The 24,337-nt window shown below is 46.8% G+C and overlaps 1 protein-coding gene across 10 annotated transcripts in view; it reads right to left on the bottom strand.

Annotated features, from left to right (window-relative positions):
- The window catches only part of CUEDC1 (CUE domain containing 1), a 383,678-nt gene that overhangs the window by 213,749 nt on the left and 145,592 nt on the right, over nucleotides 1–24,337 (bottom strand). Inside the window, exon 1 of one of the 10 annotated variants that reach the window (XM_069226619.1) lies at nucleotides 7,672–7,788. The exons of 8 other annotated variants lie outside the window; for them this stretch is intronic. The gene's annotated coding sequence lies outside the window, so the exon portion shown is untranslated. Of the gene's footprint in view, nucleotides 1–7,671; nucleotides 7,789–24,337 lie in introns of those variants that run through there. One more of the 10 variants, XM_069226620.1, reaches the window with a different exon arrangement.

The following is a 24,337-nucleotide window of genomic DNA, read 5'->3' as shown; positions in this document are numbered from 1 at the left end:
CAGCATGGGTTTTAAAGTAAAGTGCATGGGCAAAGCGTCGGTAGAAACACATGGGGTGGACAGCAGAGAAGAAGGCACACTCGCCAGTCGGTCCCGCTCTTCTCATTTAGTACATCTGCATAAGCCGCTTGCAGGGCCACACCATTCTTACTGAGGTTCACAGCCATGTCTGCAGGTGCGTCTGTACCTCACTGCCGGGTGTACCTCATTTCCTGAAACTGATCCACATGCGAGGGGGAGACAGCACCCAAGCGGCATACAACGATACATAACTCTTAAAACGCGAGGTATTGAGCAAATTGTTTTGTATGTGCATACAAAAAGCACACTGTAGGACCATTGAGGCTGGCAATTTTAAGCTAAATTTTTGTGTGTAACAAGAAGCTAAATTCACCTTGTAGCCTCTTTAGTGAGTTTGTGAAAAACTGGGTTAAAACCAGCCTCGGATCAGTAATCTTTTTTGAATAACAAAAAAAAAAATCTCTAGTATTAGCTCTGTGACCTGAAGCCCTTCACATGTAATACTATCTCCTCATGTTTATTTATTTAAATCCTTGCTAAACCATGTCATGATCTGGAGCACAGGGTTCAGAGCATGGCACAAAGCCAGTAGCGAAATAGCAAAACAAGATTAAGTCAAGCATGTGAACTGTAAGCATGAACAACATAGTTACCTTAACGCTTTTACACTTCTAATATGCTGGCTGAAAAAAACTTGCAACATTTATTGTTCTAATGTGCACAAAGCAGGGAAAGAGTGCAGTATCACAGGCTGTCCCTTAGTGTTCTCTGGGACCTCTTTTGGCCACTTAAGGTACTGCACCCTGCAATCTGCAATCTTGAATTCCACACATCCCCAATTACATTTTAGCGCTGTGCTGAAAAATGAAGCGCGGCGCCCAGTCTGTGAAAAGTTATACACTGTGCCTTCAGGTTAGGCGGCAGGGGAGACAAGAGTAATATGCGGTCTGAAAAAAGCTAACACTCAGAGAATGCTAGGTTAAGTAATGCATGTCAAATGTAAGCAGGAACAACACGGTTACGTTAACTGAGAACAAGAATGCTGTGGAAATGAAAAGGGAAGCTTCGCTGAACACCGAGCAGGAAACCAAGAAAAAAAAGCCCCACAAAGAACAGATTAGCACAACAGAGCGTAATTATACGGTAGTTAGTCCTTGCTCCCAAAGGAAAAAAAGGACGGACAAAGAGGCATGACTGCCTACCAGCAAGCAAGGATTTTTAAATGACACTAATATGAACAAATGAAATGGCTTTACGTCCACAGAAGTACACTAAAAGTATGCAAGAGGCCGTACGCATACACTCGACCTAAAAATGGGCGAGAAGCATACAAGAGAGCAAGAAACAGAGAGCACAGTTGGTTATTTGGCTGGGGAAGAACCACATGGGAGAGACACTGGAAAACACATCAATTCTCATGGATTGCGTAAACAAAAAGAAAAAAAGTATTTCCCTAAAAAGGAGCAGTGGACTGATGCAAGTCAGCCAGTAAAAAGGATGGTATAGAGGCTGAGGGGGATGGGCAACTTGAGAAGAGGAAGGTAAACCATCGAATAAGAAACTAGCAATTGAGAGTGACAATTAAGCCACCCTAAGTAAGCAATAGGAAGGTTGAAATTTAAGCCACTTTAAGTTCTTGGGAAAACCCATAATAGGTATTTTGCAACCTGCTAGGTAAGTCCTTAAAACAAATGTGTTGATAAAACAAGGTATACAGTCGGCAGCATCCCTTGAGTTTTTATTTTTATTTTGCATACTTCACAACAACTCTCTGCTGCCTCAGGATGGTTGCAAAAGAAAGTGGGTGGGTGGGGTGGAAGGGATACATTCGGGACGGTAGAGGGAAAGTATAAAAAGCCCAAACAATCATTTTGGATGATCTAGTTCTATTTACCTTCTATCAAACTTGTGTCTATACACTCTTAATAACTCCTCACTACTCAAAAGCACCTAGTTTAACTTGGTACCAGAATACAACTTTCTATGGGGAGGAAAAAATGAAGATCTTGGGTCCAGGTTCTCCTCTTCCGGTCCTTCTCTTCCAATAGCAGTTTTAGTGAGCATCAATCACTAGCATCCAGCTAACCGGGAACTACGATTCCACAAGTACTAATAACTGACTACCAGACAGACATTCCCCTGAGTTAAAACACCTTCTTCTCCTGGACACCACTTTAGGACACCCTTGTGCTTTACAGATTTCCCTGCAAAAAGGATAGCTGCCACCTGCTGGCCCTTCTGCAGTTTAGTAGTCCATTTCAAGCAGAGTATTGCTGGACAACACAGATTTAAAGTTTGAAAAAAATGTATTTATTGATTTTCAAACAGCAAATAGGAAAAAGAGGGAAGGGGGGAGCATATCTTGCAGAAAGCAAAGGATTGTGGAATGGGATAGCCAGTCGTGCAAGAATAGAGGGCACAATAGACAGTGTCAGCACTGGCACACAATGTAATAGATCAAAGGAATAGGTCATGCAGGGTGCTCCCCTGAAGAAGGCCAGCCCCAGATGAGTTCCCATTACAGGCCAGATGGTGATGATATTGCATCGCCCGGGTCCTCAATGGGTCACATCACACAATCTCAGGTGATGAACAAGTGGGGCCCAGATGTCCTCTGGCAGAGAGCGCACTGGTATGAGTTCCAAATAGGTCTAATAGCTGTCCCTGGCAGTATATGGCATACATCATGCAATCAGCCACCTTGGGGGCAGGCGGTTGTCCCTAGTGTACAGTTACTCTCTGCTTGGCCAGTAAGAGCAGCATCGTGGTAAGACACCGATTTTCAGGGGGGAACCTCTAGCACATAGCCCAAAAGAGCCACCAGTTGTGTCTGCTGAGGAAGATGGCCAGTGATCTGAGACACCGTTGTGTAGACACTGGACCAATAACACACCACCTAAAGGCAATCAAAAACAAGATGGAGGAAGGTGGCCTGTATAGCAACAAAGACATAGAGCATCCCTTGCAAGCCCCATTCTGTACAACTGGGTGGGTGTGCGATAAAGTCTGTGCAGATATTTGAATTTGGATAAGGTGAAGCCTGTAGTTCAGGGATAGGGCCATGGACTGAGTGCAGCAATAGCACCACTGCACTACAGTAACAAGGGCATCCAAATCAGTCTCCCAGACAACATGTGCGCTGGAGGTCACACACAGAATCTCTCTTATTTATCAATGCATTAACAAGTGATGATCTTGCGGGTGGAAGGATTAACAATTAGGTATTCTAGAGCAAGAAGCATAGGAGGGGCTGAGGAGAAGGTGTCATTCAGGGTCCAGCATGCAGCGGGCAGCTACTGGTATAGCAATGTCTTGAGGACAGTATGCTGGGAAAGCACGTCAGTGTTAAAAGGTGGGTAGAAATTGTGCAGCTCAGTATAGTCGCCGAATGTGAGGAGTCCCAGTCAGGGGGCAGTCCTACACACTCCCTCATCCACCAGCATGGACAGTAGAGGATGTTGGCCAGTGGTATGCTGGGAGCATATAGTCAGGTGATACGGGCTCTACTTCACAGCCAATCAAAGGCCTAACCGACACAAGCTAGTGTGTCAAATTTACCACATAGATACCTATGCAGCAGGTACACTGGTTAGCTTGATCAGCCTCTACTATAGTATGTGGTTGAAATGGGATATAGCCAAAAATGCAAGCATTTGGCCTGTGCACAGTAAGTGTAGTGGCGCATGTCGAGGCATTGAGACGGCCCAGCTGAAAAGGTAGCACGAGTGTCTCCCAAGTCATCCTAGACTGTATACCCAGCCAAGTAAGGGCCACCAAGTTCAAGCAAGGTTGTTTAAAAAAGTGCGCAGTGAACATAAGTTGAAGATTGATAACTAGATAAAGGAACTTAGGAAGTACAATAATTTTAATAAAGTAATTTAAATGGCTATCCTGCCTAACATGGATAAGGGTAGCTGGGTCCAGACTGGTATACGCTCCTACAGCCAGGACATGACTTGCCCATAGTTTGCCTGCTGTAGAGCTCATCGAAAAATCTGTTAATCCAAACGCCCAGATAGCGGACTGGTTCTGTGGCCCACAGGAGCAGGTACTCAGGCTCAAACTGGCACATGACAGAAGTTAGGGGAAAGATGGTGGATTTCAACCAGTTAATAGAGATTCCAGAGAGGCCAACAAAGTGGATCACCTCCCAGATGATAAGAGGTTGGATAGGGGGTCTTGGATGTGCAGGGTAAAGTCATCTGTGTACATGGACACTAATATCCCTCTGGTAGTGATATAAAGGCCTTGGTCAGTATAGTGCTGTCGGAGTCCAGCAGCCAAGGGCTCCATCGCAATCGCAAATAGAATGGGAGATAAGGAGTATCCGAGGAACAGAGCAGAGATACCCTCACCGATGCGCAAGTGTGCCATTGGAGAAATATTTAAGAGTCTAATGTAGCCCATAATATGCTCTCTGAAGCCAGGACAGGGAATCAAACACCTTTGTGGTGTCCAAAAGTGCTGCCTCTTTACTTTTTCTTTTACCTGACTGGCATCTAGGATTTTACTGCCTGCTTTCAAGCACTGTTTTTTTTATTTCTAGTCAAGCACTCCATGGGAGTACATGTGTTTTCAAGCTGTCTCCCTCATGCAATTCTCTACTCTTACACTTCATGTTGCTCTGTATCATTTGTGTGCTTCTCACTGCCCCCATCCACGCTGTCTTTGCACTCATGCACTTATCCCAATTATTTTTTCAACCATGTGCCTCTCCCTTGTCAACTCCATGTTGCTTCTCCTCTCCTACGCGCCCCTTCCTTTGTGCTGCTTCCCCTCCCCATCTGCACCCTTTATTTCTGGCCTGCTGTTTCTCCCTCCCACCCAACCTCTCCCGTCCACAAGTTGCTTCCCAACACCCACACACAGTGTTGCTTTCCTTCACCCTGGCCCTTCTTGTTGTCCCACAGCACATATTTCAGGGGGTTAAAAAAAACGCAGCATCATAGCGCCATTTCTTTCTTCGTTTCCTTTAGCCATGCTGTACAGCAAGGCTAAAAAAACATTGGCAAAGTGAAAAGATCTGATAGGCTAGAGGTATTGGAAGTGTCAAATCCTTCTGACTTAGCTCCTAATGCATTCAAACTGGTACTTATTAAAATACGAGTACCTAATATAATACCAGACCACCAGATATTGACTGATAGATGATGCTGATAGAACTTTGCTCTGAGCTTATTCAACTCAACTGTGTCGAGTTACACCCGGACTACCACTTCAAACATTATTCTAAGGATGTCAATATGTTTCAATTACTTATAACTGTAAGAAGTACCAAACAAAACACAGTGTCTAATCTGTTGTAAATGAGTTTCATTTATTCAGAAAGAATGTTCAAATAAAGTCTCATCTATGAATCGCGTATCAGGAGTGGACAATGAAGTGATGGTAGATTTGCTTTCACACTGGGACTTTCTTTTCTGGGCATTACAAAGTTTGTTGCATTGGACTATTAGAGTGCCTCTATCAACCTGAGTTATATATTTAGACATGCTTCCTATTAATTTACAGGTGACTTGGTTTGTATTTGATTAGGTGGAAGTAAGCTATGTATTTATTCCTTAAGAAGTGTAGGAATGCATTCTTTTATATTGTTTTTAATAATGTATTGATATTACAATATGTGATCTTTTTCGTTTGTTATATGGATTGCATCAGATAAATAAATACGTTTAAACTGGTCGGTAATTAACACATCTGAATTGTCTTCAGTCTCCCAACCTCTGGCTACATTCGTCCTAATCTCGCATCTTTTTAAGGCACACTTCTATCCCTCTAAGCTTTTACTCTGCTTTTTCTCATTGTCTCTGCATGTATTCACGGCTCAACACCCTCCCCTTCCCTTTTTCCTTTATCACTATCTACTAGCTGCCAACAAGCTGCCAGTAAATTCAATGCTTTTAGCTGACATACGCTGTAAACTGTACATCACAAGTTTGAATCACAGCAACACACCTGTATCTTCCTTTTTTCCGAAGTCGGTACACGGAAGACCATTACATTGGTTAATGTAAACCCTTTGTTCGTTACAGTGCATAGAAACAAACACTGAATTTTGAAATGTTATATAAAAAAGTGATTATTGTAAGGAATTGGATTATTATGCAAGAAGGATGATTACTCTCCTATAGGAAACAAAACAATTCTTGTCAGGGTGAACCCTCAGTGTCACTTAATTAGCCTGAGCTCAACACTCTGCTGCCTACGGCACAGTACAGGCAAACTTTACTTAGGGCAAGGAGTAAAGTTTTTATACAGTACCAATAAAGTAAAATATTAAACAATACAAATCCAAAACGGAGCTAAAAATTAGCATAACATTTAATAAACAAATTACACAAAAATGATAAAACTCCAATAGGGGAACCAAGATACGATTTTTAATTTTTTAAAGTAGGAATAGTGCCAAAAAGCACTAGGTGCCAATGATAGTGTATGGTTGCGGAAGATCAGGAGCTAGGCGCAATTTCCAGCTGAGTGCAAAGGAGCACGGGTCAGATACACCAACCGGCTTCATCCAGGTAAAAGATTTTACCTTTTGACTTAGTCTTTAAAGTCCCAGTCAACCACAGGGGCAAACTCCTAAAGCCACCCAGTACCTTAGGGGAGGCACGTACAGGGTGTAGGGCAGAGGCCAACAGCAGGGTCCATTTGCCAATGGTAAGCTATGTAATTTCTGGAAATGGTCTCTTTCTGCTTGTTGCCTTCCTGTATCCACACAGGAAGCCAGCCAAATGAGCTTTGGATTCAGCTTCTTTGTCCATGATACAAGAGGGAGCAGCTCCAGTCCTTCAGGGCTACTTTGTGGTCACAGGCAGCAGCCCCAGTCCTCTTCTGATCATCCCATAGGCCCAAAAAGTGTTCTGAAGAGGGTGCATGTGGCTGCCACATTTGTGCCTGTCACCAGCTAGTCAGTAAGGGGTGACTCCTGCCCCCTCCCTGACCAATAGAATAAAAGTTCCCAGGTTTTTACCTACCTACTTTTGTAGTATTTCCGGTTTGCCTTCCTCAAACAGGCCCACAAGGCTGTATCTCAGGGCATTTTCAAGATGGTGAAAGTCTTCAGGCACACTAAACCTGGACTCCGAGGGCTGGAGGTTTGTGTGACGAATGTATTATGGTAATTCTAATATCCTCCCACAGCTAACATTGAAGTCCAGTATGAGGCAGACACTGTACCTGCAACAAACTCAGAGAGGGAAAACACAAAAGTAGTGTCCTTCAGCAACCAGGCAGGGGAACCACAATAATTTTCTTTGCATCCAGTGTTACATGTGGTTCAACACACCTGACAAGGGAGGATTTGATACTAATTTCACACCTACTTCACATCTTTTTAAGGCTGAAAACAGGCTGATAGCTGGCAAAGGCTTGTGCCAATTAGCATTCTGATAGTTCAGGCAGATTAAGGGTACATTTATAAAAGTTATTTTTACATAATGTTTATTACAAATCCCAATTCATTATTTAATTGGATTTGTAAAGACTAAATTATTTTTCTAGCTTGTCTCATTCAAGATATACAGCATTAGTATTTTAATCAGGAGTAAGAGCTCAACTTGGGACTTCACCTAGTGGCCTGCCGATATTGGATCCACGCCCAACCGACCACACTAGGAACCTAGGCCTCAACATGAACACCACCCTCACCATGAAGTCCCAGGTCAACGCCATCACCTCCTGATGCTTTCACATCTTCTGCATGTTACGTAAAATCTTCAAGAGGCTACCACTGGACACCAGGTGTACCATCACGCAGGCCCTAATCACAAGCAGATTGGAGAATAAAAACACTAAGGATGCATCCTAACCCATCTTCTTCATAGACTACAAACCATCAAAAACACCACCTCCAGTTCATCTTCAACCTCCCGCGCCAAACCCACACCACTCCTCAGAGAGCTGCAATGGCTCCCCATCCAGAAGCGCTGCAGTTCAAAATCTAACACACACATTCAGGTCGCTACACAACCCATGACCCACAAACCTCAATCACAAGATTAACTTTCACCAACCCACCAGACAACTTTGCTCAGCATCACTCTCACACACTCCGCATCCACAGAAGCAGAACGGAACCTCAACCATTCTCCTACTAAGCTTTCAAATTCTGGAATGAAGTTCCCCAAACACATTAAAGCCTTCTCCTCACTTCTTGCATTCTGAAAGAAACTGAAGACCTGGCTATTCAATTAGTCTTCACATAGGTCCATCAAGACTGCCTGTATTTGGGCCCAGCCTCACCACACCAAAACATACCTACAGAGCACCTTGATAACCTCACAGGTGATGAGCTGCACTCCACAAATCCACCTTACATAACATTACATTTAATCTCTAGTCTGATATTCTACATAGGACTGTTGGTCCTGCCACAGTGGAGATAGCGTTTTGTCACTGTAGTGACATGGTAAAATTTTTCTACACGTTCCACTTTATAATACACTGCACCCTAACTTGTGGGGTACAAGGCTTACTAATATTAAAAAGGGAGGTTTTTAACCTGCCACAAAGTGTTATTGTAACAGGCTGCACTACACCAATTAGGCTACAGAGGGCTGGGCTGAGGTCATGTTTGCCCTACCTCTCTAGTGGAAGGTGTAGGAAACTGGCCCCTTTTGGCATGGGTAACCCTCCCCCCACCGCAACCTTTTGCCTAATATGTGATGCTAACTTGACTGAGTGTGTGCTGGGATCCTGCTAACCAAGCAACCAGCACCTTTGTTCTTTCCCTAAAACTGTACCATTGTTTCCACAATTGGCACAACTATGGCACACAGGGAAGTCCCTTGTAAAAGGTACCAGTGGTAAAGAGGGCCCTGTGGCCAAAGATGGTCCCTAGGGGGCTGCAGCATATATTATGCTACCCTAAGGGACCCCTCACCAACACATGCACACCGCAGATAGTGTGTGGTGGAGAGAAGAAGGCAAAGTCGACATTGCATCCCTTCCAGGGTGCCATGCCTACCAAACACTGACTGTGGCATAGGTAAGTCACCCCTCTAGCAGGCCTTACAGCCTTAAGGCAGGGTGCATAATATTACAGGTGAGGACATAGCTGCATGAGCAATATGTCCATTCTTAGACATTGTAAGTGCAGTGTAGCCATACTGAGTACATGGGCTGGGAGTTTGTCACTACGAACTCCACAGCTCCCTGATGGTTTTACTGAATTCTGGGATGTTTGGCATCAAACATTTCCACTCAATAAACCCACACTGATGCCAGTGTTGGATTTATTGAAAAATGCACAAAGAGGGCATCTTAGAGATGCCCACTGAAATTCATCGAACTCTAGTGTGTGGCTGACCAGTCTATGCCAGCCTGCCAACACCAGACAAGTTTCTGACCCCCTAGGTGAGGGCCTTTGTGCTCTCCGGGGTCGGGGACAAAGTCTGCTCTGGGTGGAGGTGCAACACACCTACCCTCCTACAGGAACAGCAACACTTGGCGGTGAGCCTCAAAGGCTCCTGCCTTTTGTTATGCTTCCTCAGGGCACTCCAGCCACTGGAGTTGCCCGCCACCCGGACCAGGGCCCACATTTTGGCGTCAGATCCAGCAGGAAAGTTAGTAAACACCAGGAGGAGTATCCACCCCAGCTGGGGCCACCCCTAGGGTGGCCAGAACTGAGGTGAATCCCTCATGGAAGAATCCTCTATGTTGTTTTGGAGGGAGATAGCCAATAGGGTTAGGTATGTTCCCCCCTCCATAAAGGGAGTGGACACAGGAAGGGTGTAGCCACCCTCAGGGTCAGTAGCCATTGGCCACTGCCCTCTGGCCCCTGCAACACCCCTAAATCTAGTATTTAGGAGCATCCCTGAAGCTTGCTCTTCAGATTCCTGGTGACCTCAAGAAGGACTGAACTGACTTGGACCCAGCCCTACCAGCCTGTCTGCAGCTTCAAGACTCCTGCTACAAGACGAGGACCACAACTCGTCCTGCAGGGCCAGCAGCCTCTACCAACCCTCAAAGGACTGTCTGCCTTCCCTAGGAACCGAATCTTCAGAGGATAGCGGCCCTATCTACAAAGAAACCTCCAACAAGGACCCCAAAGCCCTCTGGATCTGCGAGTCCTGCCCACTTTGCACCCCACGGCTCAAGTCCCGGTGGTCCACCTGACCAGAGAGAGGCCCCAGGTGATTCTGACCTCGAGTCCACCCCGTGCTCACCCCTCCTGGTCACCACGACGATTCCTGCAGCCTGAATTCAGAGAACCCCCCGACCGCGACCAGATCTGGTGAAGATACCAGACACCTGAAGATACCCCTGGACTCGCAGCCCCCTGGCCTTTGGGAACCCAGCTGATGGTTCCCCAACGTCCAGAGGAGCTTCAACTTAGCTGTACAGCAGTTGGTCTTCTTCAGCCGACCCCCTGAACCAAGCCTGCAGCCTCTTTGTGAACCCGGAGTTCCTCATTGAAAAGCACTGGGCACTCAACGCTATGTTTGCACCCTACACCCGGCCATCCCTGTGCCGCTGAGGGTGTGTTTGGTGCGGACCTGTGGACCTCCCAGTGCCGACCTAAACTCCCCAGGACCCGTATCCTGAGACCGTGGGTACTTACCTGCAAACTGTTCACTTTTGAGTGTCCCCAGTCTCCATAGGATTCCACTGGGCACCCGACACCAACTCGGACCTCTGCACCCGGTCGGCCACGTGTTGCACCCTTGGTGTCTTCCTAAACTTTTCCCTGTGGACACCGTAAACCCCAAAGACTTGGACCGTAAGTTTAGTACTTACCTGTAAACTGTTTGTACTCCCCACCCCACCCCAGGACTGCATTTCCATCAATGAAAATTGCACTGTGCATGTGTCTACTTTTGATATTGAAAAGTATTACTTACCTGAAAACTGTTTTAACTGTAAATTAGAAACAAGGTGCATTTGATACTTGAAAGTGATACATTCTTAAATCTGTACTTACCTGCAACAAAGATCCTTTTGGTTCTAGAAATAAAGTAAAGTATATACATATACATAAAACATTGGAGTGGAGTTAGTCATTGAGTGTGTGCCTCATTTCCCGACTGGGTGTGTACAACAAATACTCAGCACTACCACAAAAGAGAGCATTAGAATTATCTACTTTAGCCTCTGAAAAGTCTCTGGGGATCCACTAGACACTAGACACTGTGAACACTATACCTTACTTTGGTATAGTATATACAGAGCCAGCTTCCTACAGATGACACAATAGGTGCTGCAGTCCACTAGTAGCATTTAACTTCCAGGCCCTGGGTGCACCTTCTACACCATATACTACGGATGTATAGTTAGAAATAAGCCAATTCAACCATGTTTAAAGGGGGAGCATAGGCACTTCACTCCTGGTTAGCAGGAGTAAAGTGCACAGAGATCTAAATCCAGCAATAAAACAGGGTCTGGCAAAAATGGGGGTGGGGGACCATGCAGCAAAGGTGGATTTCCTACAATTATCTGCTCTCCTCATCTCCTACACTCAGCTTCCCACCTTTAACTCATCACACTCACAATTCTCACCCTCTCTGTTCCAAATATTGTGGTGTCTCCCTGCTTGCCTTTAAACAATTGATTGCACTTCCTCTCTCTAACCAATTTACTCCAGCTCTTCATTAATTTCCTATTCTTAAGGTGAATGGTCGTTCCCCATCACATGATTATAATAATTTGTGCTGTTGGTTGAGGTTTGCATTCTTGAACCACATTTTATAATTATGTGTATATTCCTTTGATAAAAGCATGAATAGTTTCAATAACAAAATTAAATTTAGAGACTACCTAAACATCTCTCCCCATTTTAAAATTCATTTAGTTCTGGTCAAACACCAAATCTAACTCTCACTCTGGTCTGACAGGAAGCACTGCCTAGGGTACTGCTTAGGAGTTCACCTTGACCAGACAGTTCTAGTGTTTGATCTTAATAGAGGAATTATCAACAGGGAGGACAATATTCACAGCCCTGAATCCATTACCTATCTAGCCCCAGATGATACAGTGAGATCTTTCATTTAGTTTCTCCCACCACCGAAGTATAGACTCAACATGAGACTCGGTGTGGAGGAAACTCAGGAAAATAAGTGCAGGATAAAAACAAATAGTGGCAGAAGCCTCCAAATCCAGTCTCAGTACGTCTATGATATAGCAAAGCAGTGACTGTCAGCAGCAATTCCCCAAGGTCAAGAAGAAGCTCCATACTCAAAAGTATGGTGGATTAAATAAGTTATCCCTATTAGAATAGTTGGTGGTGTTTACTAAAGCCTCTGAACTCCAAAGATTAAGAAAAGCACCACTGTAGAATTTGTCAACTTGTGCTAGTCTTTCCTGCAACAGTCATTTTCAGGCAGGAGGAACAGGGACCAACAAATACATGGGAAGAAGGGTAGGACTGGGCCAGCCTCCCTTCTCTGAAAGGAATGCTTACCAATCCTAATACATGTTACTATGTATAACAGTGAATCCACAGTGCGTCTAGATTGATTTGTGTGAGCTAGACTAGTCACTCGTTTTTCCATTTGCTTTTTCCATTCTTTGCAACTTGGATTTAAAACAGTATCTTTGAATCTGCTACTTAGCTTTTCACAAACTTGAAAAAGTTTTTCACTCCCACATTTCCCTGCACTTCTGCATATCTATCGGACTCCTAGCCTTGTTAAATGGCTACCCTGAAGTAACATTAAAACAACATTCCTAGATGTCCCTTACCAGTTTTTCCAGTTACTATCCTGAAAGTGCCAGCTCATTGACGTGAATACCTCGTCTGCATAAGAGGTTCTACTATTTCAGTTTCATCTAAATTGTTTGGTGTATAATAATGTTGCACTAGGGGAGGTCAGGGCTGCCATAAAACCTCTAGCAACAGGTAAGACCCGGGTACGGACGGACCATCACCAGAGTTCTATAAATTGCTTCTAGGAAACCTGGCACCAAAGTTAACAAAGCTGAATGCTGAGGCCTATGAGAAGAAGGTTTTATCGGACACAACCTGGTAAGTCATTGAGGTCCCACCACCCAAATCCACACAGGTAGAAGTGACACTCACTGACTTCCGCCCACTCTATGTTAAATACAGACTTTAAGGTGTTCAGCAAGGCACTGGCAAATAGATTATTACCCCATATACAAGCTCTGATACACAGCGATCAAAATGGGTTCATACTCACCTGCAACACCTCCCATAACCTTTGTAGGCTTTACTCACTACTCAATGATAATACCCACCCTCTGGACCTTGCAGCACTGATAGTGTCGGTAGACCTGGAAAAGGCATTCAACACTGTGTTCTGGAACTTTCTGGAAGCCACCATGTTGCAGATGGAACTAGGGACTGCCTGGGCAGATTGGGTTAATCTACTTCACACACGCCCCACAATAAGGCTCAAAATAGGTCGGACGATCTCAGATAGCTATGACATATACAGAGGGAGCCAAACAGGGGTGTTTACTATCACTGTTTTTTGCCATAGCCATTGAGCCTCTGGCAGAGAGACTAAGGGCAGGCAGAAGGCCAGGCCTGGGGAATACATTGGAAGGGAGAACCCATATAGTCTCCTTTCTATGCAGATGATCTCCTTTTTACCTAAAGGATGGGGTGAAGACTCTGCCACAGGTACTTAGTTTGCTAGGCGACTTTGGCAACTGCTCCAGACTCCGCCTGAACCGTAAAAAGACATGTGTTCCCAACGCACCAACAGGTGGACCAGGCCACCCTCCACCTTTCTCCAGATGCGGGGGGACTTCAGGTATCTGATTTTGAGCTCCATTTCCTAGCGGCTCAGCTCCAATGGCTAAACGGGATGGGACTGGCAGAAGTAACCTCCAACAATGGTGACTTGAGTCAGAGCAGACAACTAGCTAAACTACTGAAACCCAATCTCCGGAGCCCTAGGCCGGGCATTCTTCCATTAGCGACCCTCACCAATTGGCAAAGAACACCTAGGAAAACAATAACCAAGGTCCCTTATGTGCCAGTGGCCCCCGCCCCACCGTGCCTGCCCTCAGCCAAACTCCCTCCCCTGCCCCCAGGGGATCTTCACCATTGCAACTCATGCTCCTGCTTCACAACAGGCCAACTATGGACAAATTCAGGAATACAAACTTGTCAGGAGGCTCTGGGGCGGGTTATAGTAATCCTGATGACTGCATTGTTTTCACCTTGGGAGAAACTAGCGCTGCAATAGCTTCTTTGAAATCTTCCAAAGCTCCTGGTCCTGATAAAATATCAGGGGATCCATACAAATCTGAGCCGGCAATTTGGTCTATACCTATTAATATGATATCTAATGCTATAGCAGCTGTGGGCCCTATCCCTGCCACTTGGCAGGGAGCTGAAATAATAACCATATATAAGAAGGGTGATGTGAGCTCCCCTGCTAACTATAGACCTATCAGCCTTATTGATAACTTACAAAAAAATCTTTGCAAAGCAGGTTTTGGGTAGGCTCTTAGAGTGGGTTGATGCTAACCATGTGTTATCCCCCTTCAGACGGGCTTTCAGCCCAAAACTAGTACAGTAGACCAAGTTTTCCGGCTGGCTATTCTATATTGGAAATAAGTACTTCTTGCCAAACAAAGTTCGTTCCGCTTTTGATTTGGTTCCTAGGTGTAAACTGTGGGAAGATTTAGACAAAGAGGGTATACCCAGGAACTAAATTAATCTTTTAGTGCAGCTCCATGAAGGTACATATGCTCAGGTGAGATGGGGCAAACGGGGAGACTTAACTGACCACATCCCTATACAGTGGAGCGGTTCGCCAAGGTTGTGTCCTGGCACCATTACTATTTACTTTATATATAAACGGGGTGGTGCAAGTCCTGTCCTCTTGCCCGAACGATGCCCCCATCCTAAATGCTCAAAAAATCCCCATATTACTCTTTGTGGATGATTATCTCCTTATTTCCAAAACACCGAAAGGGTTACAGACTCTTGTTAATAGGTTCACAGCTTTTTGTGGGGATCATGGGCTGGAACTGAATGTCAGCAAAACAAAACTGATGGTGTTTAGTCCTGGGCCAGCCAAGAGATGTACAATTTCTGTAGATGGTGTTCCTTTGGGCATAGTTGGCTCTATAGATTAACTTGGTGTCAGGATCTCAAACAATTTTAAATGGGAAGATCAGATAAGTAAGAGCTTGCTTCTCTTACAACACTGGTCAGGTGCTATTTTGCGTTTGCATAAGAGTAACGGCGCAGGAGCTGTATCTCCGGCCCTAAAGATTTACTTGGCAAAAGCACAAAATGCTGCTACCTATGGTGCAGAGGTGTGGGGCTATTGGGAACCTCATAAACTGTCTTTGAGGGGAAAATAGCTTTGTTAGAGCACTACTTGCTTGGCCAGGCAGTACTCCTCTGGTTCCCATTTATATTGACCTGGGTTTTAACCCCTTCTGTGCCCAGGACGTAATGGTTACGTCCTGAGGCACAGTGCTGCTGTGCCCAGGACGTAACCATTACGTCCTGTGCACAGAGCCCAGAGGGAGCGCTCTCGCTCCCTCTGTGGGGTTCCCCCCCACCCCCCCAAGTCAGGGATGGAAGGGGAAGCCCTTCCCCTCCCACCCCCGACCCCCCCAACCCCCCCTGTGACGTCAGCGCGCGAGCGCGCGCTGATTAGTCACAGGGTCTCCCCCATCGCGCTGGAAGCAGAGCTTCCAGCGCGATTGAAAAAGAAATGCTTTTGCATTTCTTTTTCAATCCCATGGGGGAGGCCCGAGAGGCTTCAAAAGGGAAGGAAATGTATTTCCTTCCCTTTGAAGTCTCTCACAGGTTTCAAAAGCCGGATTGCTTGCAATCCGGCTTTTGAAACCCCACTAGACACCAGGGATTTTTTTTTTTTCTTGAAATTGGCAAAAGGGAGCGACCCCTTGGGCAAGGGTCGCTCCCAGGGGGGCATTTTTTTAGGAAGGCCTTTTCTGCCCCCCCTGGGGGCAGATTGGCCTATTATTAGGCCGATCTGCCCCCAGGGGGGGCAGAAACCTCTAGGCACCAGAGACCATTTTTTTTTTTTTGTGATGAATTCTTTTTTTTTTAGGTGGGGAGCGATCCCTTAGGCAAGGGTCGCTCCCCTACGGGGCAATATATATTTAGGCCATTTCTGCCCCCCTTGGGGGCAGATTGGCCTATTTTGATAAGGCCAATCTGCCCCCAAGGGGGGCAGAAACCATTAGACACCAGGGAGTTTGTTTTTGCGCGCGAATGTCACGCAACAAAGCGACCCCTTTGGCAAGGGTCGCTCCCAGGGGGGGCAATTTTTTGGGAAGGCCTTTTCTGCCCCCCCCTGGGGGCAGATCGGCCTATTATTAGGCCGATCTGCCCCCAGGGGGGGAAGAAACCTCTAGGCGCCAGGGCAAATTGTGTTTTTGTGTTTTTATTTTTTGTTCTTTTTTTTTTTTTTTTTTTTAAGAGATGGGGAGCGACCTATCAGGCAAGGGTCGCTCCCCTGGGGGGCAAATTGTATTTAGACCATTTCTGCCCCCCTGGGGGCAGATTGGCCGATTTTAGGTCAATCTGCTAGGCACCGGGGATTTGTTTTTTGGCGCCAATGTCACGCAGGGGGAGCGACCCCGTAGGCAACGGTCGCTCCCGGGGGGGGGGGGGACGGGTGGTGGGTGGTTTGGGGGGGGCAAATTTATTTTAGGCCATTTCTGCCCCCCCGGGGGACAGATCGGCCTATTATTAGGCCGAACTGCCCCCGGGGGGGGGGGGGGGGCAGAACACTCTAGGCACCAGGGCAATTTTTTTTTGTGTTTTTTTTTTTTGTTGTTTCTTTTTTTAGAGATGGGGAGCGACCCATCAGGCAAGGGTCGCTCCCTTGGGGGGGCAAATTGTATTTAGACCATTTCTGCCCCCCTGGGGGCAGATTGGCCAATTTTAGGTCAATCTGCCCCCAAGGGGGCAGAAACCACTAGGCACCGGGGATTTGTTTTTTGGCGCCAATGTCACGCAGGGGGAGCGACCCCGTAGGCAAGGGTCGCTCCCGGGGGGGGGGGGGTGGGTGTTGGGGGGGCAAATTTATTTTAGGCCATTTCTGCCCCCCCGGGGGGCAGATCGGCCTATTATTAGGCCGATCTGCCCCCGGGGGAGAGGGGGCAGAAACCTCTAGGCGCCAGGGGAATTTTTCTTTTTTTTCTTTTTTTTTTTTTTTTTTTTTTTTTTTTTTTTAGAGATGGGGAGCGACCCATCAGGCAAAAGTCGCTCCCCTGGGGGACAAATTGTATTTAGGCCATTTCTGCCCCCCTTGGGGGCAGATTGGCTGAGTTTAGGTCAACCTGCCCCCAAGGGGGCAGAAACCACTAGGCACCGGGGATTTGTTTTTTGGTGCCAATGTCACGCAGGGGGAGCGACCCCGTAGGCAAGGGTCGCTCCCGGCGGGGGAGGGTGGGGGTTGGGGGGGCAAATTTATTTTAGGGCATTTCTGCCCCCCCCCCCCCTGGGGCCGGCTGAGCTACAGGCCAAACACCACAGGTAGGCACCTTGCAAAAAACACCTGTTTTCTGTGAAAAAATATGTTGTGTCCACGTTGTGTTTTGGGCCATTTCCTTTTGTGGGCGCTAGGCCTACCCACAGAAGTGATGTACCATTTTTATCGAGAGACTTAGGGGAACGCTGGGTGGAAGGAAATTTGTGGGTCCTCTCAGATTCCAGAACTTTCTGTCACCGAAATGAGAGGAAAAAGTGTTTTTTGGGCCAAATTTTGATGTTTGCAAAGGATTCTGGGTAACATAACCTGGTCAGAGCCCCGCAAGTCACCCCATCTTGGATTCCCCTGGGTTTCTAGTTTTCAAAAATGCACTGGTTTGCTAGGTTTCCTCAGGTGTCGGCTGAGCTACAGGCCAAAATCCACAGGTAGGCACTGCTTTTTATAAAAAAATGTGATGTGTCCACGTTGTGTTTTGGGCCCTTTCCTTTCGTGGGCGCTAGTCCTACCCACACAAGTGAGGTATCATTTTTATCGGGAGACTTGGGGGAACGCTGGGTAGAAGGAAATTTGTGGCTCCTCTCAGATTCCAGAACTTTCTGCCACAGAAATGTGAGTAACATGTGTATTTTTAGCCAAATTTTGAGGTTTGCAAAGGATTCTGGGTAACAGAACCTGGTCCGAGCCCCGCAAGTCACCCCTCCTTGGATTCCCCTAGGTCTCTAGTTTTCAGAAATGCACAGGTTTGGTAGGTTTCCCTAGGTGCCGGCTGAGCTAGAGGCCAAAATCTACAGGTAGGCACTTCGCAAAAAACACCTCTGTTTTTTTCCAAAATTTAGGATGTGTCCACGTTGCGCTTTGGGGTGTTTCCTGTCGCCGGCGCTAGGCCTACCCACGCAAGTGAGGTATCATTTTTATCGGGAGACTTGGGGGAACGCTGGGTGGAAGGAAATTTGTAGCTCCTCTCAGATTCCAGAACTTTCAGCCACAGAAATGTGAGGGACATGTGTTTTTTTAGCCAAATTTTGAGGTTTGCAAAGGATTCTGGGTAACAGAACCTGGTCCGAGCCCCGCAAGTCACCCCTCCTTGGATTCCCCTAGGTCTCTAGTTTTCAGAAATGCACAGGTTTGGTAGGTTTCCCTAGGTGCCGGCTGAGCTAGAGGCCAAAATCTACAGGTAGGCACTTCGCAAAAAACACCTCTGTTTTTTTCCAAAATTTAGGTTGTGTCCACGTTGCGCTTTGGGGTGTTTCCTGTCGCCGGCGCTAGGCCTACCCACGCAAGTGAGGTATCATTTTTATCGGGAGACTTGGGGGAACGCTGGGTGGAAGGAAATTTGTAGCTCCTCTCAGATTCCAGAACTTTCTGCCACAGAAATGTGAGGGACATGTGTTTTTTTAGCCAAATTTTGAGGTTTGAAAAGGATTCTGGGTAACAGAACCTGGTCCGAGCCACACAAGTCACCCCTCCTTGGATTCCCCTAGGTCTCTAGTTTTCAGAAATGTACAGGTTTGGTAGGTTTCCCTAGGTGGCGGCTGAGTTAGAGGCCAAAATCTCCAGGTAGTCACTTTGCTAAAAACAGCTCTGTTTTCTGTGATGTGTCCACGTTGTGTTTTGGGGCATATCCTGTCGCGGGCGCTAGGCCTACCCACACAAGTGAGGTATCATTTTTATCGGGAGACGTGGGGGAACGCTGGGTGGAAGGAAATTTGTAGCTCCTCTCAGATTCCAGAACTTTCTGCCACAGAAATGTGAGGGACATGTGTTTTTTTAGCCAAATTTTGAGGTTTGCAAAGGATTCTGGGTAACAGAACCTGGTCCGAGCCCCGCAAGTCACCCCTCCTTGGATTCCCCTAGGTCTCTAGTTTTCAGAAATGCACAGGTTTGGTAGGTTTCCCTAGGTGCCGGCTGAGCTAGAGGCCAAAATCTACAGGTAGGCACTTCGCAAAAAACACCTCTGTTTTTTTCCAAAATTTAGGATGTGTCCACGTTGCGCTTTGGGGTGTTTCCTGTCGCCGGCGCTAGGCCTACCCACGCAAGTGAGGTATCATTTTTATCGGGAGACTTGGGGGAACGCTGGGTGGAAGGAAATTTGTAGCTCCTCTCAGATTCCAGAACTTTCTGCCACAGAAATGTGAGGGACATGTGTTTTTTTAGCCAAATTTTGAGGTTTGCAAAGGATTCTGGGTAACAGAACCTGGTCCGAGCCCCGCAAGTCACCCCTCCTTGGATTCCCCTAGGTCTCTAGTTTTCAGAAATGCACAGGTTTGGTAGGTTTCCCTAGGTGCCGGCTGAGCTAGAGGCCAAAATCTACAGGTAGTCACTTTGCTAAAAACAGCTCTGTTTTCTGTGATGTGTCCACGTTGTGTTTTGGGGCATATCCTGTCGCGGGCGCTAGGCCTACCCACACAAGTGAGGTATCATTTTTATCGGGAGACGTGGGGGAACGCTGGGTGGAAGGAAATTTGTAGCTCCTCTCAGATTCCAGAACTTTCTGCCACAGAAATGTGAGGGACATGTGTTTTTTTAGCCAAATTTTGAGGTTTGCAAAGGATTCTGGGTAACAGAACCTGGTCCGAGCCCCGCAAGTCACACCTCCTTGGATTCCCCTAGGTCTCTAGTTTTCAGAAATGCACAGGTTTGGTAGGTTTCCCTAGGTGCCGGCTGAGCTAGAGGCCAAAATCTACAGGTAGGCACTTCGCAAAAAACACCTCTGTTTTTTTCCAAAATTTAGGATGTGTCCACGTTGCGCTTTGGGGTGTTTCCTGTCGCCGGCGCTAGGCCTACCCACGCAAGTGAGGTATCATTTTTATCGGGAGACTTGGGGGAACGCTGGGTGGAAGGAAATTTGTAGCTCCTCTCAGATTCCAGAACTTTCTGCCACAGAAATGTGAGGGACATGTGTTTTTTTAGCCAAATTTTGAGGTTTGCAAAGGATTCTGGGTAACAGAACCTGGTCCGAGCCCCGCAAGTCACCCCTCCTTGGATTCCCCTAGGTCTCTAGTTTTCAGAAATGCACAGGTTTGGTAGGTTTCCCTAGGTGCCGGCTGAGCTAGAGGCCAAAATCTACAGGTAGGCACTTCGCAAAAAACAGCTCTGTTTTCTGTGATGTGTCCACGTTGTGTTTTGGGGCATATCCTGTCGCGGGCGCTAGGCCTACCCACACAAGTGAGGTATCATTTTTATCGGGAGACGTGGGGGAACGCTGGGTGGAAGGAAATTTGTGGCTCCTCTCAGATTCCAGAACTTTCTGCCACAGAAATGTGAGGAACATGTGTTTTTTTAGCCAAATTTTGAGGTTTGCAAAGGATTCTGGGTAACAGAACCTGGTCCGAGCCACACAAGTCACCCCTCCTTGGATTCCCCTAGGTCTCTAGTTTTCAGAAATGCACAGGTTTGGTAGGTTTCCCTAGGTGCCGGCTGAGCTAGAGGCCAAAATCTACAGGTAGTCACTTTGCTAAAAACAGCTCTGTTTTCTGTGATATGTCCACGTTGTGTTTTGGGGCATATCCTGTCGCGGGCGCTAGGCCTACCCACACAAGTGAGGTATCATTTTTATCGGGAGACGTGGGGGAACGCTGGGTGGAAGGAAATTTGTAGCTCCTCTCAGATTCCAGAACTTTCTGCCACAGAAATGTGAGGGACATGTGTTTTTTTAGCCAAATTTTGAGGTTTGCAAAGGATTCTGGGTAACAGAACCTGGTCCGAGCCACACAAGTCACCCCTCCTTGGATTCCCCTAGGTCTCTAGTTTTCAGAAATGCACAGGTTTGGTAGGTTTCCCTAGGTGGCGGCTGAGCTAGAGGCCAAAATCTACAGGTAGTCACTTTGCTAAAAACAGCTCTGTTTTCTGTGATATGTCCACGTTGTGTTTTGGGGCATATCCTGTCGCGGGCGCTAGGCCTACCCACACAAGTGAGGTATCATTTTTATCGGGAGACGTGGGGGAACGCTGGGTGGAAGGAAATTTGTGGCTCCTCTCAGATTCCAGAACTTTCTGCCACAGAAATGTGAGGAACATGTGTTTTTTTAGCCAAATTTTGAGATTTGCAAAGGATTCTGGGTAACAGAACCTGGTCCGAGCCCCACAAGTCACCCCTCCTTGGATTCCCCTAGGTCTCTAGTTTTCAGAAATGCACAGGATTGGTAGGTTTCCCTAGGTGGCGGCTGAGCTAGAGGCCAAAATCTACAGGTAGTCACTTTGCTAAAAACAGCTCTGTTTTCTGTGATATGTCCACGTTGTGTTTTGGGGCATATCCTGTCGCGGGCGCTAGGCCTACCCACACAAGTGAGGTATCATTTTTATCGGGAGACGTGGGGGAACGCTGGGTGGAAGGACATTTGTGGCTCCTCTCAGATTCCAGAACTTTCTGCCACAGAAATGTGAGGAACATGTGTTTTTTTAGCCAAATTTTGAGGTTTGCAAAGGATTCTGGGTAACAGAACCTGGTCCGAGCCACACAAGTCACCCCTCATTGGATTCCCCTAGGTCTCTAGTTTTCAGAAATGCATAGGTTTGGTAGGTTTCCCTAGGTGGCGGCTGAGCTAGAGGCCAAAATCTACATGTAGTCACTTTGCTAAAAACAGCTCTGTTTTCTGTGATGTGTCCACGTTGTGTTTTGGGGCATATCCTGTCGCGGGTGCTAGGCCTACCCACACAAGTGAGGTATCATTTTTATCGGGAGACGTAGGGGAACGCTGGGTGGAAGGAAATTTGTGGCTCCTCTCAGATTCCAGAACTTTCTGCCACAGAAATGTGAGGAACATGTGTTTTTTTAGCCAAATTTTGAGATTTGCAAAGGATTCTGGGTAACAGAACCTGGTCCGAGCCCCGCAAGTCACCCCTCCTTGGATTCCCCTAGGTCTCTAGTTTTCAGAAATGCACAGGTTTGGTAGGTTTCCCTAGGTGCCGGCTGAGCTAGAGGCCAAAATCTACAGGTAGTCACTTTGCTAAAAACAGCTCTGTTTTCTGTGATATGTCCACGTTGTGTTTTGGGGCATATCCTGTCGCGGGCGCTAGGCCTACCCACACAAGTGAGGTATCATTTTTATCGGGAGACGTGGGGGAACGCTGGGTGGAAGGAAATTTGTAGCTCCTCTCAGATTCCAGAACTTTCTGCCACAGAAATGTGAGGGACATGTGTTTTTTTAGCCAAATTTTGAGGTTTGCAAAGGATTCTGGGTAACAGAACCTGGTCCGAGCCACACAAGTCACCCCTCCTTGGATTCCCCTAGGTCTCTAGTTTTCAGAAATGCACAGGTTTGGTAGGTTTCCCTAGGTGCCGGCTGAGCTAGAGGCCAAAATCTACAGGTAGTCACTTTGCTAAAAACAGCTCTGTTTTCTGTGATATGTCCACGTTGTGTTTTGGGGCATATCCTGTCGCGGGCGCTAGGCCTACCCACACAAGTGAGGTATCATTTTTATCGGGAGACGTGGGGGAACGCTGGGTGGAAGGAAATTTGTGGCTCCTCTCAGATTCCAGAACTTTCTGCCACAGAAATGTGAGGAACATGTGTTTTTTTAGCCAAATTTTGAGGTTTGCAAAGGATTCTGGGTAACAGAACCTGGTCCGAGCCCCGCAAGTCACCCCTCCTTGGATTCCCCTAGGTCTCTAGTTTTCAGAAATGCACAGGTTTGGTAGGTTTCCCTAGGTGGCGGCTGAGCTAGAGGCCAAAATCTACAGGTAGTCACTTTGCTAAAAACAGCTCTGTTTTCTGTGATATGTCCACGTTGTGTTTTGGGGCATATCCTGTCGCGGGCGCTAGGCCTACCCACACAAGTGAGGTATCATTTTTATCGGGAGACGTGGGGGAACGCTGGGTGGAAGGAAATTTGTGGCTCCACTCAGATTCCAGAACTTTCTGCCACAGAAATGTGAGGAACATGTGTTTTTTTAGCCAAATTTTGAGATTTGCAAAGGATTCTGGGTAACAGAACCTGGTCCGAGCCCCACAAGTCACCCCTCCTTGGATTCCCCTAGGTCTCTAGTTTTCAGAAATGCACAGGATTGGTAGGTTTCCCTAGGTGGCGGCTGAGCTAGAGGCCAAAATCTACAGGTAGTCACTTTGCTAAAAACAGCTCTGTTTTCTGTGATATGTCCACGTTGTGTTTTGGGGCATATCCTGTCGCGGGCGCTAGGCCTACCCACACAAGTGAGGTATCATTTTTATCGGGAGACGTGGGGGAACGCTGGGTGGAAGGACATTTGTGGCTCCTCTCAGATTCCAGAACTTTCTGCCACAGAAATGTGAGGAACATGTGTTTTTTTAGCCAAATTTTGAGGTTTGCAAAGGATTCTGGGTAACAGAACCTGGTCCGAGCCACACAAGTCACCCCTCATTGGATTCCCCTAGGTCTCTAGTTTTCAGAAATGCATAGGTTTGGTAGGTTTCCCTAGGTGGCGGCTGAGCTAGAGGCCAAAATCTACATGTAGTCACTTTGCTAAAAACAGCTCTGTTTTCTGTGATGTGTCCACGTTGTGTTTTGGGGCATATCCTGTCGCGGGTGCTAGGCCTACCCACACAAGTGAGGTATCATTTTTATCGGGAGACGTAGGGGAACGCTGGGTGGAAGGAAATTTGTGGCTCCTCTCAGATTCCAGAACTTTCTGCCACAGAAATGTGAGGAACATGTGTTTTTTTAGCCAAATTTTGAGATTTGCAAAGGATTCTGGGTAACAGAACCTGGTCCGAGCCCCGCAAGTCACCCCTCCTTGGATTCCCCTAGGTCTCTAGTTTTCAGAAATGCACAGGATTGGTAGGTTTCCCTAGGTGGCGGCTGAGCTAGAGGCCAAAATCTACAGGTAGTCACTTTGCTAAAAACAGCTCTGTTTTCTGTGATATGTCCACGTTGTGTTTTGGGGCATATCCTGTCGCGGGCGCTAGGCCTACCCACACAAGTGAGGTATCATTTTTATCGGGAGACGT

This window comes from Pleurodeles waltl, chromosome 3_2, assembly GCF_031143425.1.
Source record: "Pleurodeles waltl isolate 20211129_DDA chromosome 3_2, aPleWal1.hap1.20221129, whole genome shotgun sequence".
In the NCBI taxonomy this organism is placed as follows: domain Eukaryota; kingdom Metazoa; phylum Chordata; class Amphibia; order Caudata; family Salamandridae; genus Pleurodeles; species Pleurodeles waltl.
The sequence above is the reverse complement of the archived record's forward strand: the minus strand, read 5'-3'. Positions and strand labels throughout refer to the sequence as shown.